This window comes from Sus scrofa, chromosome 9 (assembly GCF_000003025.6).
Source record: "Sus scrofa isolate TJ Tabasco breed Duroc chromosome 9, Sscrofa11.1, whole genome shotgun sequence".
NCBI lineage: Eukaryota > Metazoa > Chordata > Mammalia > Artiodactyla > Suidae > Sus > Sus scrofa.
This window is the reverse complement of record NC_010451.4, coordinates 59,484,367-59,501,688: the sequence shown is the minus strand read 5'-3', so window position 1 is coordinate 59,501,688 and position 17,322 is coordinate 59,484,367. Positions and strand designations below refer to the sequence as shown.

Here is a 17,322-nt window from a genome sequence, read left to right as displayed (position 1 = left end):
AATTGCATTTCTTTCACAGCGGTCTGAGGTCACAAATTCAAGAGCAATGAGAACTCTATTCAATGAGACACCTCGATCAAAAGGGATCTGTCAGGATGACATTCCAGCTGAGGAATCAATTGGGATGGAGAAATAATTTAGCTGCAGCTGTTGCTCTTCAGCTTGTTTATGATGATTTCATCATTGGTTGGAGTCAGGAAGCTGGCTGTGGAGCAGTACCAGGCAGTTCAAGGCACTTGTCACTCCATCAGATAGAAATATATCCTCTTCTGTTCAGTGTCCATGACGTACTAATGGCTGGATGAGTGAAAAGTGTTTTCTGAATGGGTGGGTAAATTTCTGCTGGGCTCCACAAGGGCTTGTCCAAGATTTTGTCCAGCTGGGGGGCGAGCCTGTCCCTTTCTCCCCCTCCCCCCTCCCCGCACTGTACAGGAGGCCCGATCTGTGTTTGCCACCCCAAGGCAAGACTTCTGAGAATCACCAGGCCCTCATCTGAGGCTCCTCTGGTGCAGTCACCTAGGACTATAGATTGGCATTAGAGCATCATGAGTTACCATGTTTCCTGAAGCCACACAGCCAGCTCCTGATTTCAGAGACAGGGTACCATCCATCAAAGACACATCCTTGAGCTGCAATTTCACACCACTTCCATCAGCCCCTTCTAGTGGAAACCAGACACACACACACACACACACACACACACACACACACACACACACCCTCTTTATCCCTTCCATGACGGAGGGAGGAGGCAAGCCAGCAGTGATTGGAGAGGTGAGAAAAGACGGTTCTCAAGATGCTTCTGGCTTTACTGCTGTAATGTTCCATTATTTTAATCGTGGCTGGGAGAAGCCCCAGGTAATCCCTTACCTCCTCTCTTATTTTTCTCAAAAGTAAGAAATCGTAACTCATTTTGGGGAAGATTAAAAAAAAATGTCCGTGATGCTGAGTACTGTGTCTGGTGCCAGAAACTCCCAAAATTCTTTGGGCTGGAAGATGCATGTGCAGGCTGTTGTCCTGGAGTTCATCCAGCCGGAGAGAAAGGACTGAAGCTCAGGGAGGCTAGGGTCTTGCCAAGGGCGTTCCGATGTTGACAGCAGGTCGCACCTCTGACCCAGCGGCTGTTTCCCAGCCTGGTCTTCTTTCCACCGTGGACACAACCTTTCAGAAGCCACGTATCATTTGACTGCAGTGTCAGCCTTCTCAGGGTATTAGATAAATAAGAAGAGGGAAATGACAGTCACTCTGTGTAGGTATAGAGATCAGCCTGGTCTAGTTGACAGTGTAAATATTGTCTAAAAATCTCCTGTTGTCTGATCACATGTGGGCAGTCTTCTCTTTGTAGCCCAATAAAATGTCTGTTATCTCTTTGAATTCCTTCTTACCTCCCCCCACCCTGGAGGAGAGCCTTTGCCTGGTCCTCTGTTCTCTGCTCCTTGGTTCCTGTACCACAAGCTGCTGAGATGCTGAGTCTCAGAAATGGCCTGGGTGCTTGCCCACCACATGCCAGACACTCTGCGAGGCACTCACACACGCTGAGCTTCTCGCCCGAACAATCCTTTTGAAGAGTCCTTGCTTGTTGCTTTCCACAATTTAATTGAGCTGTTAACAAGTTCCTTCCCCAGCCCTGACTTCTTGAGCCAGATCTTCCCTAGGATAACTACTGGTGTGACTCAATTTGTCCTGAAGAATGCCCACTCTGGGGTCTAAGGGCAGGTTTGGGTAGCATCCCAAGCCAGAATCCACAGTTGCTGAGCCTGCAGCCATGACTGATGGAACACTTCTTCTGAGCAGGCCTCCCAGTTGATGGCTTTCCATCAGAAATTAACATTTAAAAGTGTCTTCATTTGCATAAGCCATACATAAATTTGCCCCAGACTGGAGCAAAAAGGGATTACACAATACCCAGGATACTTACACAAGGGGGAGAGGTTAGACTTCGTGCTGGCAATTCTTTCTCCAAGAGGATTCAGTAGAGGATTCCTTTAAATACCAAGTTTCCCTGGTGAATTCCAAGTATGATTCGGGTTTACACACATTTTTCAGGAACACATCTGTCATGTGTAAATCAAGATGCATTTGAATAATCTACTTGCCATCCTGAAAACTGTCACTTTTTTTTCTTTTATGTCTCTTTTCTCTTTTTCTCTGTTCCTGATGACTCTTTTGCTGTCACAGAGAAAGAGAAAGGCAGGGTTAAAACCGAGGATACTCAGTGCCTGTCACTGAGAAATGGAGTGGTCACTAAGTCCAGGGGAAACCTGGACCCCAGACTTGTCTCTCTTATTTCAAACCGCGGCCAGTTCTGCTTTACCACCTGGCTCCATGCCATTATGTGTGTTTATTTTGCAGAGGAATAAAGAAATCTAACCTCCGTGGAGAGTCTGTTACTTAGCTCTTGTAAGCTAAGCTGGGCTATTTGAATATATGATTTTATTTAATCCTTGAAACAGCTCTGTGAAATTGTCCTGTCGCATGCTTTAAAAAACGAAGGTTCAGAGAAGCAAAATGATTTTACTCAGTCATTCGTTCACTTTAATAGGACACTGCGGTGTTGCTTTATTTTGGTGAGGTTTTAATAGTTTAACTGATGTCTGTTTCACTTCCCTGTGTGTCAAGCACTGTGTGGTCTGCTGGGGCAGCAGTAAGGAGCTACAGGACCTGGAGACAGGTATTCACAGCCCCAGGTGAAATTGCAATGGTGTAGGTGGATTCGATGGAGAGGGGCCTGGCGTGAGGGGAGAGAGATTTGAGAGGAAGAGTTGGCCTAGTTAGAGATGCCCGGAGAAGCTTCCTTTCACACAGAGTTGGAGTTAATTTGGTGAGTGCTGGCTTCATCCAGGAGAAACAGAATGTGCACCAGGGCATAAAGCAGGCAGGTAGATGAGGCAGAGAACAAGTGGACCATGACATGTATGGTGAGCATGTCTCAGAGCTTTTGATTAATTAAACCAAAAGGAGAAATGAGCAGGGGCAGTAAAGGGGTAGGTTTGTTTGTTTATAGATCCTTCTGGCTACAGTTTAGAGAAGGGGTCTGATGGGGCCTGACTGCCCTTGGGGGCGCCTTTGGGATGCAATGCCAATGTGTGGTTGAGAGATGACAGTGGTGTAGACTAGAGTGAGCGGTGGGGGTAGAGATTTGAGCACAGATTTGAGCTCTTTGGAGGTACACTCAGTAAGACTTGGGAGTAGACTGGACCCCAGAGAGGAAGAAAAAGGAGATATTAAAAATGACACCAAGGGGCATTCCCATCATGGCTCGGTGGTTAACAAACCCGACCAGTATCCATGAGGACTTGGGTTTGATTCCTGGCCTTGCTGAGTGGGTTGAGGATCCAGTGTTGTTGTGAGCTATGGTATAGGCTGCAGATGTGGCTCAGATTCTGAGTTGCTGTGGCTGTGGCATAGGCTGATAACTCCAGCTCCCATGCAACCCCTGGCCTGGGAGCCTCCATATGCCCCATATGCCGCAGGTGCAGCGCTAAAAAGAAAAAATCCAAAAAAAAAAAAAATACACCCAGTTTTTCAGCTGCTTATTGAATGGCCCATGGACCATTCACTGAAGTGGCGCAGAAGTAAGACCCAGTGGAGGATGATGTCCTGGGCCCACCGTGAACTTCCTTGGACATGGCTGTTCTGAATGGTTACTAAAAGGCATGCAGGGCCTGGGGTTGGCTGTTAAGTGATGAGGGACATGTGTGAGGACCAACTCATCAGAGGAAGAAGACAATGAGAACAGCAAGAGTGCCTTGGACACAGCCTGGAAGAGCTTTGGTATTTAGGGACTTGAGTTCTGATGAAAGAAAGACAAGGATCAACCAAAAAATTAACAGAAAAGCAAGACTCCTTATAAATGAGAAGCCCAAGAAAGATGTTTCAAGAAGGATATACTTGTTCAGAGAACCAAAGTGCTTGCTGGTAGGTGGAATACAAAGACCTGTTGGACTTCATAGCAAGACCATTGGTGATGTTCATGAAAAGTATATCAGTGCAAGATGGGAGTGGAACTTAGATCTGAGTAAGTTGCGGAGTGAGTGGCAGGTGAAGAAATGGAGACAGTAAACACAGACCATTCTTATGAAACCCTGGCTGTTTAGAGGAGAAAAGAGGAGAACTCTGTGCAAAAGGATGTGAATAGTGGACAAAGGTGTTGTTGCAATTAAGACAGACTTTGCCTTCTAGACACTTACACTTAACAGAGAAAGCCCGGCACAGAAGCAAGTATATAGCACTTTGATAAACCTCATATGTAAAGACAGCCCCTAGCGGAGCCTTGAATATAGGAGCCAAGGGGCAAGAAGACAGGGCACACCACACCGTCTTTGGAAACTTTGGTTTATTATGGGATATTCTTTCAGTTTTGACTGAGGCTCCAAAGCAGCAGGTGCCAACTCTGTTCCTACTGCAAAGTGAGATGCTGGGCTGGTGGCAGTACGTGCGGAAATGTTGACTAAACTGTTGTAAAGCTGGCTTTTCAATTTTCCTAGTTGCTTACTTCTAGCCCCTGAAAGCTGGGTGAAGAGAGAGTTGGAAATTAGGGAGATGTGTTGGGGAGCTTCTTTCACAGAGAGCTCCTGATGGCATGTGAGTTGCATCCTTTCCTGGGCAGGTGTTGTGGAAAGTACTTTTCTCACCTCAAGACTAGATGGGGAACGTGCAAGGAAGCCACACACAAAGCCCACTGGCCCCAGAGGACCCACAAGAACTCAGGCTAAGTGCCCCATGGCAGTAGGTAGCAGGCTGCATTTGGAAAGTAATTGCACTCCTAACAGTGGTGCTTCCTGCAGAGGAGATAGGAGCTGTGCTAAAATGCTTAAGTCTGGGGTTTTTCTAGCCCTTGTCTGAGGGACTGACCAAATGATTCAGTACTTTAAAAAATAAAAGTCTAAAAGCAGCCAGTGGAGTTAGCCAACATGATGGGTGATCTTAAGACTGGATGAATGGGGGTGGTTTTTTGATGGCAGAGGGTGAAATGTGAGTGCAGTTTGAGGAATTATATATAGTGGATGAGAACAACTTTTATACAAGTTGGGAAAAAGAGAGAGGTGCATGCTATTAGCTATAGGAAAGGGGTTTTGGTTTCATTTTCAAGAATGCAAAAATTAAAGCGTAACCCAGATAAAGGTGTATTTTCTTGCTCCCAGCTTATGCCCTGCTTTTATATTATGCCACATTCAAATAAATGGTAGTCCTGCAACAACAGTAACACACATGTTATTGAGAAGCAAACATTTTTTTTTTGTCTTTTTAGAGCCACACCCATGTTATATGGAAGTTCTCAGGCTAGGGCTCAAGTGAGAGGTGTAACTGCTGGCCTACACCACAGCCACAGCAACACCAGATCCGAGCCTCATTTGAGACTTACACCACAGCTCACGGCAATGCCAGATCCTTAACCCACTGAGCGAGGCCAGGGATCGAACCCACATCCTCATAGATACTAGTTGGATTCATTGCCACTGAGCCATGATGGGAACTCCAATGAATCATTTTTTCTTATGATTTTTATTTTTTTCCATTATAGCTCTTTCTACTGTACAGCATGGTGACCCAGTTATACATACATGTATACATTCTCCAATGAATCTTTATTTTGAAAACCAGAAAGGGTCCTTCTCTTTATGACACACATATCCAAGTATCTTACTTTTCCCTCCATGCTTCTCTTAGTATCTTACATGCCCAGCATCCATCCCTCACTGAAACAGCTTTCCTTCCTTCTCAACCAGGTGAGAATAAGTTCTTGATTCTGCAGGATCCTCGGTATACCTTTAGTGCCTATTCTGTTGTCTCCAAGGGGACCTCTGCCTTTTCCACTGTACTGTTAACTATTTCTGATCTTTCCACCTCCTCCGCTTCCCTTTAGTCTGTTGCTGCTCAGTGGAGTGGCAGATCCTTTCTGGGTGATGATCTAGGGACAGATGCTCTGACTTTAGGAGAGATGGAGGAAAAGCCCTTGGACATCTGTTTTAATAGTTCAGCTTTGCTTTGGACACAAATACTTTTTTTTTTTTTTTAAGGCCACACACACGGCATATGGAGGTTCCAAGGTTCCCAGGCGGGGGGTCCAATCGGAGCTACAGCTGCCAGCCTATGCCACAGGCACAGCAACATCAGATCCAAGCTGCATCTGTGACCTACACCACAGCCCACAGCAATACCAGATTTTTAACTCACTGAGTGAAGCCAGGGATGGAACCTGCGACTACATGTTCGTAGTCAGATTCGTTTCCACTGCGCCATGATGGAAGCTCCCAACTATTCTTACATATTGCTGGAAAAGGGCCAGGGGACATGGAGCTGGCAGGGCTGATATAGCAGGTCCTTGAGAAGAAGGAAGGGTTGAACCAAAACATCAGTCGGAGGAGGATCTTCAAATAGAGGAGCATGCTTCCTTTGTTGTGGCAGGGATGGGGATGAGGGCCTGGTAGGGATGGATCTTTGCGGGTGAAAGTTGAAGTTAAGAGTCTGGATTACAAGCCACTTTCTTTCATGCAGCTGACTTACTCATGTAGCTAATAACATTTGTGAGGACAATATTTGAACCTAATCGGTGGAGACAAGCTGTTTTACCCCAAAGAGTCATTCATTCATTCATTGTTTCATTAATTCAGCAAATTTTCATTGAGCACCTACTCTGTTCCAGACCACGTTCCAGGCCCTGGAGACATACAAGTAAATAAAAGTAACAAAATCTTGGAGTTCCCATCCTGGCACAGTGGAAACAAATCCGACCAGGAACCATGAGGTTGCAGGTTAGATCCCTGGCCTTGCTCAGTGGATAAAGGATCTGGCGTTGCCGTGAGCTGTGATGTAGGTCACAGATGCGGCTTGGAACCTGCGTTGCTGTGGCTGTGGTGTAGGCCTGCAGCTATAGCTCCCATTAGACCCCTAGCCTGGGAACCTCCACAGGCTAGGGGTCTAATGGGACCTCCACAGGTGCGGCCCTAAAAGAAGCAAAAAAAAAAAAGAGTAACAAAATCTCTGCCCTTTTAGAGATTTATGTCCTCAGAGTTTGGGGTGAAAGGAAACCATTGCCCAGGAACAAAGTCAATTTCAAATATTGGTACACATTTTAAGGACACTCGTACAAGGTGATGGGAAGAGAGAGGTCTAGACTGGAATGAGAGTGGTTGTTTTAGCTCCAGCATCAGACAAAGGACATCTCCCTGAATTGGTACGTAACTCAGATCTGAAATAGAGGCGTATCCACCATCTCTCTGCTCCTAGGATGTAAATATAATTGTCCATGACGTTGACAGTTGAACCAAGAGGCCCAGACACTTTCAGAAAACTGAAATAATTTTTCTAACAAAGACTTGCAAAGAAGTACACAATAGACACCTAGAAATGTTACCTGATTCATTTGAATGTTCTAAATTATGTATGCTGATTTCTCGCAAGACAAATAACTGTGGATGTTGCTTATAACTTGCATAATCCTGCCAAGTGAAACAAAAAAGTGGGTACTGTTATGCTGACATACCTTAAGGGAGAAGGTGAGAGATGAAGAGGTAAAGCATCTTGATGTTATGCTGAGATGATGGCCAAATTCTGAACCCATCTTTCCAGGGTCTTATCCTAGGGACATTTTTCTTTCTTAGTTTAGTTATTTTATCTTGCTCTTTTTTATGCATCTTTTCAGACCCTTTTAGATTCTTTAGGGTAAAAAGTTGTGTGTATAAATAAATAAATAGCATATTCTAGAAACTCCTCTGTTTTTCTCTTCTGCTTCTTCACTTCTCAGATCTCCAAATACTGATGGGGAGGTCTGCCTCTGTCTTGCTGAATTAAAATTAAAGAACCATTGCTTTCAAAAAGGTTGGCTCTTTTGTAACTTCTTCCCCCAAAAGCTGAGCATAAGATTGGAAGGGTGAAGAAAGGTGTTGTCAGTGGAGATGGTTCTAGCATTATAGGACTTCTTTGAAGTGGAAGATAAAATACTTTAATCAAATCTCAGATGCCTCCAAGAATATCCCTGATGTTAGAATTTCCTTAAGATAGACGTCCAAGCATTAACAAAAATTTAGATTATATAGAGAAGAGGGTGTAGAAAGCAGAAAAAATGTTACAAAAGTCCCTAAAGATAAAGTTGCCTTGTTAATGAGGGTGGAAGCTTTCTCCAGAACCTCATGCCTAAATTATGAATTTTCAGGTTTTGCCCAGTCTCAGATTAAAAAAAAAAAAGTACATTTCTGCATACTAAAGTGGTACATAGCTAAATGTCTATTCCCATTTTGCACACAGGATGTTAGACTTTTGACTTATGCCCGAAGTTTTTACCAGCATATTAGACCACAATGGGCAGTATTTCTTCAGATAAGCCACATCCCCATCCTAATTGAAGTGTGGCATCTTAATGGGTCCTCTACCAGACTGCCACCCCTCTAAGCTCCAGCATAGCTGAAAGAAACCATGGATTTGGAGGACAAACATCCTGATGACAAAAAATGTTGATACCCATGGCACTGCCTCTGGGAAGGAAGCTTCTCTCCCAGGGGACAGCAAGGAGGAAAACCTACTTGTTCTGTTCTGCCCTTTGCTCTTGGTCACTTTCGCTGCTGGGTAATCGAGTTCTAATGAGGTAGGAGGCACCTGTGCAGACTTTGAGGTCCTCAGCTTGGAAGTGATGGGATTGGTGGAGCTTTGTTATCATGGACACATTCTAAGTCTCTCGTTGAAGATTCTCTCCTCCATGGAGTCAGAAGCACCTGCTTGCTGAGCATCTAAATGTTGTTCCCAATGAACACTTAACAGTAGACAACCTCCTGGTCCTTGGCCATCATCGGAGGAGGACAAGGGGGTGTTAGAACAGCAGGAGCAGCAGGACCCAGCATTACGGCAACCTCATCCATTGCCCACAACTTAACGAGTGTCATTTTGAGCACATCAGCTTTCTTCATCGGTCTGTCCTTGAGGATTACTTTGAAATGGTATTTAAAATTGGAGTCCTGGAGTTCCTGCTGTGACTCAGTGGTTAGTGAACCTGACTAGCATCCATGGGGATGTGGGTTCAATCCCTGGCCTTGCTCAGTGGGTTGACGACCCGGCATCGTTGTGAGCTGTGGTGTAGATCGCAAATGCGGCCCAGATTCTGCATTGCTGTGACTGGGGTGTAGGCTGGCAGCTACAGCTCTGATTGGACCCCTCGCCTGGGAACCTCCATATGCTGCGGGTGCAACCCTAAAACAAATAATAATAAAAAATAGAGTTGGAGTCCTGAGGCAAACCAGCAGATTTCTCTGCAGACCCTCTGAAACCACCTTCTTTCATTCTTACACTGTCACTCTTCTTTTGTGCCTGGGCAGACATCCTGAAAAGCCATCTCCAGCTGCCCTATAAACTATGGCACTGCTCTCAGATAAAGAAGTAAAATGTATGATTTCTAAGAGTTTAGGACTGATTTGTCCTTTTCATCTATTCTGACATGATTTAATGTTCCAGAACTTGTAAAGGGAACAGACTTTTTTCTTTTTTTATTGTAAAATTTGTGAATAATTTATCAAGTGACTGCAAGAGCTGCAGCTTTAAATTATTAAAATGCATTTTGGTTTTGAAAGAAGACATTAGAGATGTTTGCCTTGGCCCATTCCTCTGTCTTTGTGCAGCAGCAAGAGACTCCTACAATTCAGGGAATGGTAAGGTGACGTTCAGTGATTTATGGGGTGACTGAGAAGGAGCCAAAAAAAAAAAAAAAAGCACCAAACAAACAAATGAACAATACAGACAACTTTCATTTATTTAAGACAGAGCCTCCTTCGGAAGCAAATAACCTTTTGTCGCCTCTCTGGAGAAATGGCATTTCCTTTCCCTTCTCCTGCTTTGCAAGGACAGCAGCTGGGCTGGGTGTGGGGAGAAGCTGAAGCAATGAAAAGAAAGGCACTCACAGACCCCTCCTCGTTCCTTCTCATTGTCCATCCTGCACTAAACAAGCTGAAGGCACGCTCTTCTTCCTTCCATTCGTTACACGTTGGAGATGGAGCGGAGCCACCGATCCCTGGAGAATATTATCCATTCCGCTTAGTCTGACCTAAATAATACATTCGCACTGGGCCAGGAAAATCATGAGAAGCCTGCACTCTTTCCCATCTGGCCAAGGGTCCTGGTTTGGTGCACCTGCCACCATGTTTGGGTACCCTTCCTCCAAGTACCCAGGCCACTCCACCTGTGCCCTTCATCAGCTCCAACACCTGGATCTTCCTCCTTCTTCCCTCTTCCCTTTATCCGCCCTTCCATCTCTGCCAGAGACTTCTCTTCAGTGCTGCTCTGCAAGGGCTATATCTTCCTCTAAAGGTCCCCCAAATCCTACTCTGCATGGGAAGAGCCCATTCCATCCTGGTCATAGGAGCAGTAACATCTGGCCCTAAATCCTTAAAGACTTTCTTTGTGTTTGTGGGATTGGAGATCTATCATAGTTACTGCGATGGAGGTGGAATAAGTAGAACTCGGAGGCTTATCAGGTGATGTGGCAGGTGTGTGGAGGTGTGTGGGGCTTGAGAGCAAAGTCTTATGATGGGGATCCTCTTCCTTAGGTGAAAGCATCTCTTATCCCCCACCCTTGCCATCTCTCTCATATTCCATCCATTGCTCTGAAAGGAGGGGGCATGAGGACTCTACCGCATTTTCTTCTTTGGATGGTCCCTGCCTGGGTATCATTGTGTCATGTTTAGAAATGTTTCAGTGCTTTTCATCTCACAAGGTGGCTATGGGGTGGAGATGGAGTCACACTCAGGTTTGTGAGGTTCATTCTACTCCATGGGGCCTCATCTTTGGGGCAAAAGCAACAGAATCTGGGAAACTGGAGCTGAGTTCTATCCATTCTACCCTTTGTTTCTCCTTCTCAGAGTAAGAGATGGTAAGATGCTAAGTATAGGGATGGTCTTAGAAGGATAAAATGTTATAGTGTAGGGTGGCTTGGGTCTAATCCAGTTCATTCCTGTCCTTTTTTTTTTTTTTAGGGGCACACCTACAGCACCTGGAGGTTCCCAGACCAGGGGTCGAATCGGAGCTGTAGCCGCTGGCCTACACCACAGCCACAGCAACACCAGATCCAAGCTGAGTGTGCGACCTAGAGCACAGCTCATGGCAATGCTGGATCCTTAACCCACTGAGAGAGGCCAGGGATCGAACCTACGTCCTCATGAGTACTAGTCAGATTCGTTTCCACTGAACCATGATGGGAACTCCAATTCCTGTCCTTTTGAACAAAGAACCTGGAGCACTGGGGGGTCTGGTGGCGTGAATCCACATCCCCTCCCGGGGACCCGTGCTCTCCCCACTATGTCTGTGTCCTCTAACAGGGCCTGATGACATCCTGGGATGCACCCCCCGGGATATCTGGAAACCTTCTTGAGAGAGAGCTTTGTTGTGTGTGTGGGGGGAAAGATTTTGCAAAGGATGGAGGCAAAGGCATGTGCTTTTAAAGCAGTATTTCCAAAGATGCTGCCCCAGTGTCTCCCATCCGCCCACATGCTTCTACAAGCCACTTCCCGACTATGCCCCCAACAAAGTGGAGGGGTCTGCTTCCCCCGTTTGTAGACGCAGACTGGCTTCATGACTTGCTCATGACCCATGGAATGTGGCAGAAATGACTGCATGACCCTGAGGCGAGGTCAGAAAGGGCAGTCAGCTTCTGCCCAGCTTCCTGGAGCAGCCACCCACCTGGAAGAACTCTGCAGACTCAGGGACCAGAGGTCTGCCTGAGGCTCCCAGATGGAGCCAGTCCTTTCAGCCACCCTCCCAGGTGCCGACCAAGTAGATGGAGACACCCCTGGGGCAGCGCAGGTCCAGGTGTGCTCATCATCCTGCCATCGGAGCTCCTCGGATATCAAGGAACAGGGACAAGCCATCTCTGCTTATCCCCATTCCTGACCCATAGAGTCACAGAACGGCACAGTTGTTGGTTCAGTTCACTGAATTCCAGGTGGATTGTTATGTAGCAATAGAATGGACAGTAATACAGATTTACAATAACAATGTTTATAAATAAAAGTAATTTTTAAACGTTCCATCAACACAGGACAGCTGGTTATGTAGTTATAGTATATGTAGTTATATAATAGAATACTTTCTAACCCTTATAGAAATACTGTAGAGTCATTTAGGAACAGATGTCTAAGACATTTTACAAGGTGAGAAAAGCTATTTGCAAAGCAGTATGTGTACTATGATGATGTTGTATAAAGAAGGAAAAGGAAGTGTGTGTATGTGTGTGTGTGTGTGTGTGTGTGTGTGTGTGTGTGTGTGTGTCTGGATGAGGCGCATATATGCACAAAAAAATTCTGGAAAGGTATGTAAGAAATTCTTGAGTTCTTGATTCGGAATGGTGGGGATGGGGTATCAGAGTCAGGGAAGTGTTAAATGCCAAGATACATATTCTTTTCATGTTACCCTGTTCTCTATCATTTGATTTTCTACCGTAAATTTCTCCTGAAATTAACACCTCCAACAATTTTAAGGCAATGGAAGTTCTGTATTCTCCCTCCAAAGAGGAAAAAAAGAAAATAACTTTATTGCAGGTGCCAGCTGAAATTGTATATTTCCAACTACTGCATGAAGACAATAAAAAATAATTTATTTATTTTTTAATATTTCAGAAAGCCCTTCTAACCCTAATACTGGCTTTTTTTTTTTTTTTTTTTTTTTTTTGTATAGCTCAGCCCCTAGGTGGCATGCACAGAATCATATAAAATGTGATGTCTGTGAAACAGGTGATATTATCAGAGAATTAATTGTATTTTCTTTTTGCACCTCCTGACCCCCAACTACAGTAGTATAAACAGCATGCTTAACCATGGGCAGAAATTAACTCAGTTACCCAAAGAGAATGGTAATCAGCAAGATGTGGTTTCGGATCATTGGACATGCCAGCTCCTTTTTAGTTGGAATCCATATTGTGTTTTGCAGCCATCGAAGTGTAGACCTTACCAGGTCCCTCTAGTGTAGACAACTCTTTTGAGTGGCATCCACTCCAGTGCTCTGCAGCTAATGTCACAGGCCATTTGGGAAGTGATCTCATGTCAGGCTCACCTGGGGATCCATGGCGTTCATGGGGGTAGGGGGGTGCATTTGTGGCTCATTGGTAAATTGATTTATGTGGTGGAAGGGGGGGTCTGGGAAAAAGAGGCAGCTCTGGTCCTGGCAGTTACTGTCTATTGCCCATGACAAACACGCCAGCTAGAGCTGCAGGACTCACACTAGGACACCCTGTGTCCTTTCACCCATGATTAGCTGGGTATAGATTTATGTAACTCAACTTCTTCCCTGTGGAAACAATCTCCATTAGAAGCCACAGTTTTCTAACGAAAGTGTCACTGACCTGAGCAACCATTTCTTAGTTCCCTGAAAAAGCACCTGTGGGTATATCCATCTATATAGTTTAGTAGAAACAATTTTGCAATGTTCCTGGATTATTTGTGTGTGTCTGTGTGTCTGTGTCTGTGTGTCTGTATGGCAAATAGGGTACACCTGTAGTTGTAGCCACTCTCGAACTCTTGCACAAAAATATGAAGATTGCTCTGAATCTGTATGCAGCTGTCAACAATTTTCATCTCAGCAAAGCCTCTGTGATGTTGTAACTTGTGGTATCCTCTTTAAACCACAGCACACCAAGATATATTTTCACAGAATTCCCACTCTACATGTCTCCTCATAAATTGTATTTTCTTTCCCAAGCTCTAGTCAAATAAAGAAACCCAGGCAATCTTTCTCACCTCGGTATTTGTCTCCTTATATTATTTTCCTTATTTCTTTGACAAGTTCTCTCTGAGGCAACCAATGAACTATGAACAGCCATAGACAATTACCTTGTTTTCTTTGACTTCTTCGAAGTAGCTAGCATTTTTGATTATTCACTTTATCTTAACTATCAGCCAATCTTGACATGAGAACTCTCTTACTTATAATCTCCTCCTTTTTCAAGACGCCTTTGCTCTGTTCTTCACGAGCCTCATTCTTGCCCTCAACCTAGAAAGGTGGGAACACCCATAATAGAGTCACTAGACTTCCAACCTATGCTTTCTCTCATAGTGATTTCATGCATGACCTAGTATGTTAATTTTCCCAAACGGATAGCCTCAGCTTTAATCTCTTTTTGGAATTGAGTTTCCATGATTACATAATTTTTAAGATTCCTTCCAGCCCTGTAAATCTGTGATCCTAGGATGTCTAACTGATCACTAAATTTTTCCTCTCCAGTGGTCCCCTATTGCCTCAGACTCACCAAGCCTGTCTGTGCATGTCCAGCTTCCCTGCAGAAGATGTGAGGCATGTTAAAATCGGCAGAGACGGAATTTGGAGTCCAGTAGACCCAAGATTCCGTTTTGGCCCTCCAGTTTGTTTGGGAAATTTGCACAACCTCCCTGCTTTGCAAGTTCTCTCTCAGGAAGAATGGTTTTTAATCTTATAAAAGTTCAACGAGGTTTAAATGTGCTAAAGAATGTAAAATTGATAGGTCATATTAGAAATACAAGTTGGCACGTGATCAGTGTTGGTTCCTTTCCTCTTGTTTTCCGCATCTTCCTGATTTCCCTGGTCCTGTCATTCTCCTGGTTACTCAGACATAACCCTTTAGCACCGTTCTTGTGTATCACCCTACCTGGATCAAATCATGTTTACCGTTTCCCCTTCAAAATGCCATTTATACCAGCCCTTCATGTTTATTCCCATGGGAGTCATCGGCCTGGCTGAGTGCTCCATCCTTTTACACTGGAAGATTCCAGGAGCTCCGAAATAACCTCTACACAGCCTTCTAGTTTATAGGGTTAATCAATCCTATAAACCAACTTTCAGGTATCTGCCTAACTCCCCAGTTTGCACTTTCCACAAACAATCAAATGCACATGCCAAGCACAGGGCTTGACCTAAAAGTTACTTAATATGATTGTTGCCACCTCTTTCCCCCCCCCGATTTTTATGGCCACACCCAAGGCATATGGAAGTTCCCAGGCTAGGGCTTGATTCAGAGCTAGAGCTGCCGGCCTATACCACAGCCACAGCAATGTGGGATCTGAGCCACATCTGTGACCTATACCACAGCTCACAGCAATGCTGGAACCTTAACCCACCGAGCAAGGCCAGGGGTCGAACCTGCATCCTGATGGATCCTAGTCAGGTTCGTTAACCACTGAGCCACTAAGGGGACTCCCTGTGGGCTCCTCTTTATTTAAAGTAAATATTCTCAGAGTTCCCGTCATGGCTCAGTGGTTAATGAATCCAGCTAGGAACCATGAGGTTGCAGGTTCAGTCCCTGGCCTCACTCAGTGGGTTAAGGATACGGCATTGCGTTGCTGTGAGCTGTGGTGTAGGTTGCAGATGTGGCTCGGATCCCAAGTTGCTGTGACTCTGGCGTAGGCCGGCAGCTACAGCTCTGATTAGACCCCCTTGCCTGGGAACCTCCAGGTGCCGAGGGTGTGGGCCTAGAAAAGGCAAAAAAAAAAAAGACAAAAAAAAAAAAAGGTAAATACTCTCAAATGGTCCCCATCCTATATAAAGCATTTTTCTCAGGAGCTGTGCTGTGTTTTTTACTGTCACCTTCCCATAGCTGTAGGTAAAGCGGTGTGTTTGCTTCTTGCCTAAGATATACACCATCCGTTGTCTGGCCTCTGTTTGTGCAGCTTCTTTCTTCTCAAGTCACCTTGTCCTCAAATCTGACCTTTCTGGCTTAAGCAGGAATGTCTCACCTTCTCTGTGAACACTTTCCCCACCGTCACAGCTGGAGCTCCTTTCTTCGTATTCCCACAAACACATGGACTATTTTTGGATCCAGTCATTGGACACTCGTACTTGTGGATGTAAATGCTCTTAAATGCGTAATTTCCACGACCTAGAAAGTCCTCCCCGACTTAAACAGCTAGTGAATTCCTTATTGTTTTAGTTTGAGCAAGACGAAGCATTCTCTCCTTTTGGGAACCTCTGATGGCCTACTCACCCCTGCTTTTTCATTCCTTGAGTAGGTCTGGGCCTTTGGTTTCATGTATTACATTTTTTGCTTATAGGACTCACTATATTTGAATAACTTTCTCCATCAGTTTTCCATGTGGCTCCCTAGCAATCTGAGTCTGTATTTCTTGTTCATTTGCCTACCCTCCACCCCTGTGGGCTTCCTAGCATGTAGAAAGTATTCCATAAATATGAGATAAAGGGGTCGGGTGGGGGAATTAGCCAGATGTGATGGGCAGGGGCCTGTTAATGAATGTCCAGATCCCAGAATTTTCTAGAAATACCAAGTATCTCTCCAAAAGACCATGAAGATCACTCCAAGTCAGAAAGCATGGGATGACAATGGAAGATGCAAGAGCAAAGATAACCTTCCCTGGCCCATCTCTGCCTTCCTTCAAGGGCCCTGCAGCTGTCTGGGCTGCCTCTGCATCTACAAAGCCATTCCTTCCACCCTGATAGGAATTTGCATGTTATTAAGAGCACAATGCACTGGATTTGGTTTTCTGCTCCTCTTTGTTTTGTTTAAAAGTGATTTGCCTTATATTTACTTATAAAAATATTTACATGGTTCATTTTTTATTTACTATTTTATCAAGTTGGCACTTTAAATTTACTTGTTAGATGAGGAATTGCACAACTCTGTTTCTGGCTATTGCTGGCAGTTCCTTCTTCTTGCCCTCTCCCTCCCTCCATGGTTGGGGATTTTCCTTGCAATGTCTCCAGCCTGAGCACCAAATGACTTCCGACCCTGAAGGGAATAAGCCAGAAGGAGGAAGAAGAAGTTGGGTTAAGTCTCTTCAGCCCCTACCCACAGGGCTGGAATGCAATGACAGTAAAATGTACTAATTTATCTTATTTTACATAATTAGAGTTAGGGGCTATTGAACACAGAATGCAAATGTATGCTAAATATGCAAATCAGCCACATTTCCCAGATTCCGAGAAGGGGGAAATGTGGTAGCCTTATGTCAGATGGTTCTCTCTTAACTGTGAGCACAACTTTTCAGCACTACGCATGCAAGTAACTGCACAGTCACAGTTGGGGCTGCTAATTTAGAAATCCAGTTTAGGCTGATTTGAAAAGACAACAACATTTTTGCAATCACCGGTGTATCGTTTATGATGGAGCTGGTTGTGTCATTTCTTGTTTTCTGAAGATAGCTTTTTAAATTTTTATTCGTATTTATTTTTTAGTTTGGGATCTTACTCAGCTCTCTTGTACAAGGTCTGGGACACTAACTTAGACCTTAGAATAGACCTTTGTTGAGGATCCTTCCATCTGGGTGTGATTTACTTGCCCATGTCCCTGCCCAGCTGGTCACCTCCATCAGGGTCCGTGAAAGTGCTCCTTCCTGTCCCCCTTCCCAGGACAGCTCATATCCA

At 44.8% G+C, this 17,322-nt stretch overlaps 1 protein-coding gene across 6 annotated transcripts in view; it reads left to right on the top strand.

Annotated features, from left to right (window-relative positions):
- OPCML (opioid binding protein/cell adhesion molecule like) overlaps positions 1-17,322 on the top strand; it is a 1,103,452-nt gene that overhangs the window by 639,474 nt on the left and 446,656 nt on the right. The gene's annotated exons all lie outside the window — the stretch shown is intronic.